Source organism: Solanum pennellii, chromosome 2 (genome assembly GCF_001406875.1).
Source record: "Solanum pennellii chromosome 2, SPENNV200".
Classification (NCBI taxonomy): Eukaryota; Viridiplantae; Streptophyta; class Magnoliopsida; order Solanales; family Solanaceae; genus Solanum; species Solanum pennellii.
Genome location: NC_028638.1, coordinates 59,103,757 through 59,107,446, shown reverse-complemented (window position 1 = coordinate 59,107,446; position 3,690 = coordinate 59,103,757).

Here is a 3,690-nt window from a genome sequence, read left to right as displayed (position 1 = left end):
TAGATGGAATTAAAGAAGAACATAATACAAGTCCTTTTTGGGGTTTACATAGAGAGGAGGAAGCTAAGGTGCAAGTGTTGGAATTTGGGCCGACTGGAAAAGGACAGATGGCCCATAACAGGGCCCTTGTGTACAGCCTGTCAGATTACTTGGCTTGAACAAGGGATGTTTTGTGGTCTAATATTATTGATATCTTGAGAATTGGGGGACCTTTTCCTTCTTTCTAAAATATATCTCTTCTTTTGGGCATCTTTCAGTTATTATTGCCAATATGTCATTCAAATCATACGGGCATAATAATTCATCACCCTTTAATTTGAGGTACTTGGTTAGTATTGACACTGAATTTAAATGTACATGAATGGATATTTAACTGTCTATGATATTCGTTTTTATATGATAATTTTATGTTTTATATGAATGATGTCATGTATGATATATATATTTACGTAACATTACATATAGTTACATATATATTAGAAGGAATAATCAAATTAAAATTTATGTTCATACATTATGCCAATGAGATAGAAAACATTGACTACCATCACACTATTACAATTTCCCGGCTTGAAGCCGTAGGAAAATGTCCCGCAGAAAAGCCTCCGCGCAAACCGTGGACGTTGATGTTATATTTTTGTATGGATGCTGTAAATTTTTTTGTCTAAATTATACTATGATATTTTTTATAGTTAGAGATTTAAATTTGTAATACCGTAAATATCCTGACCTATATTTTCAAATATATAATTTTATTTCAATAATAAAAAAATTAAAATTTTCATATTTAAATTTACAATTAAAGAATTTATTTGTTTATTGCCCCTTCCCAGGAGCGGGCTTTTAATTTTTTATAGTTAAGAGATTTAAATTTGTAATAATGTGAGTATCATGACCTATATTTTTCAAATATATAATTTTATTTCAAATAAAAATTTTCATATCTAAATTTACGATCAAAGAATTTATTTGTTTATTACTCGTTCTAGTAGTGAATTACTATTTTTTTTCACTTAAAATTGGATAGATAGCATATTTTTTTTATCCTTTTACATTTTTGCATATATAATTCAATTTTTTTAATATTTGTTTAATGATGTCAAAGGAACAAGTTTATTAAAATCCTAACTCAGAACTCAACTTATTTATTGGTAATCACAGTACTAGAGAAGTCCAATTAGAAAAAATTAAAGCATGTTTTGACCTTTCAATTTGGAATCTTCTTTATTACTAAAGCCCCGGTTAACTTTTCCCTTCTTTTTATAACTGTTATTCAAATGGTTTACTCTTCTTTTTGGAGGTTAACTTACTTTAATATGCACTATCAAGTTTTGAGCTTTATTCCTTTTGCCTCACAAAGCTGATGCAAATCACAACTAATTAGAAAATCCCCAGTTTTATTTATCTTTTGATGCTTTGCTAATCAAGAAGATGGAAATTATGGTATAGCAAATAATTTACTAATTATACTTCTTAGACCTTCTCCCGAGGCAGGCTGAATATATTCCATTTGAGTTTATATTTTACTTCGCATAAAATATTATTTTATTATACAGTTAAATAATTTAAGGTCTATCTTCTCTTTTTTTTCCCTTTCGTTACGGTAACAATAGGAGTTTTGTTCCTCTGTTTCTTTGACTGAAGCTCTAATTTTCCAATTGTTTTTCTTTTGGCATTTCACGTGTTTTCCAAAAAGTTGTAATTAGTCGATTTCTTACCAATTTAATTGTATGCTAATAATAGGCCCATGCCTAGTTAATCAGTTTTGCTTTTGTCTTTAATTCATCATGTGACACACAAGTTGAAACACCATAGAAGTTGTTAGTCAACTAAAAAGCCCGTGAATACGTTAATAATTGATGGAGTAACATGTTACGTGTACTTATCCTCTTGACAAATTGTATTCATTAATATTGACAAATATGTCGGCCAAACCATTTTATATATCAATTTGAAAATTGATACTATCATTAGCTGAAAATCTAATAACTAGACTACTAGAGTCGACACGAGAATATATGCAATTAATGAAACATATTCATATTTATTTGCTGCTATATATTATGGACAAGATAAATCAACATTCTACTTGTTTTCTCATAAATTTTAGGTTAGATTTTAAATAATTATGTTTCAGTGTCTATTTGGTCATAAATTTAATTAAATTTCAAGAATCAATTATCAAATATTTTTAAATTTCACTTCCACTCATAAAATTTCATTTTTATTTAAGTTAAACACATGTCCATAACCAACTTCAGAATTCACAACTCTAAGTTAGCATTTGACCATCATGTCATACTATTTGAGAATATATTTCACCTTTTTAAGAAATATGATTTATATCTATAAGTTTTAGAAGTTATTAAAATTAACCATATGTTTGTAATATATAGCATATGACTTTGTTACCCTAAGCGAATTTTTATCATTTTCATCAACAACTTTTACCACTATTTCGATGTTCATGTAAATATTTTTTATGTAAAACAACTATTATAAAGAGTGTTCTTCTAAAAGATAAAAGTTTGCTGTAAAACTTAAATCATTAAAAGTTTCCAAATAATGAGATTAGGCTCAAACACTAGTTTTTTTTAGTATTTAGAAATTTAGATTATTTATCAAACAATAACAAATTATATAGATGTAGACACGTAATTTTGACCGAATTTAAGTTTAACACCAATTTTTAGAGCATAAATATTTTTATCAATCTAAATTAAATATATTTTGACTTTTTATTATTTTCATTAAGTTTATTTAAAAGATATAAGAATAAAAAACATAAATATAATTTTTATTAGATAAGTTTATTTTGATTGTTAAAAAAAGAAGATATATATATATATATATTATTTAAATAAACTAATATTTTTTAATTATATTTTTTAATCATCCCTTAAGCTTTTATTTATTTATTTAGTTAAAGCAATTAATAATTATATATATTAAAAAAAAAAAAAAACCTCCAACACTCCCCCACGATCCCATGACCCCACTCCCACACCCCACTCAACTCACACACAACACTCCCCACTTACCACCTATATACATACACACAAACATTAAAAAAAAGGAGGATAGAAAGAAATCAGTAAACAAAAAAAAGACAAGAATCAAAGATTAGAGGAAAAAGTCACGAGAAAAAAGATGAGAGAAAGGTAAAAAAAAAAGAACGAAAGGGAGGAAAAATCAAGAAAAGAAGGCAACACATACGTAAAAAATATTATTCTCATATTCTTACTTCTTTTGAAAATCAAAAACAAAGGTTGAAGTCGAGGTTTACTTTCGCGGTTCCTTATTCGAATTGTTTTCTTTTGGTGAAATAATTTCCACAAGAGGTAATACTAATTTAATTTTGTATTAGTTTTATGTCATGATAATGCGAGAATGAATTGCAATATATATTAAAGTTGTTAAATTTCGCGTATGTTTAAACCATTAATATTTATTCATGTTATTGTATGAAGTATGTTCAAACGTTCATATCAGTTTTATGTTTAGATCCTTGGTATAATTATATTTAGTGTGAAATTATTATATCAAACCATGATTTATTTTATATTTAAATAACCCATAGTTTATTTTATATTTAAGTAAAATTATTGTCCAAGTCATGTAATTTTTAATATTTAGTTTATAATGATAACATGTGTCGCTATTATGTAAATATATTAATTTTAGTTAGTA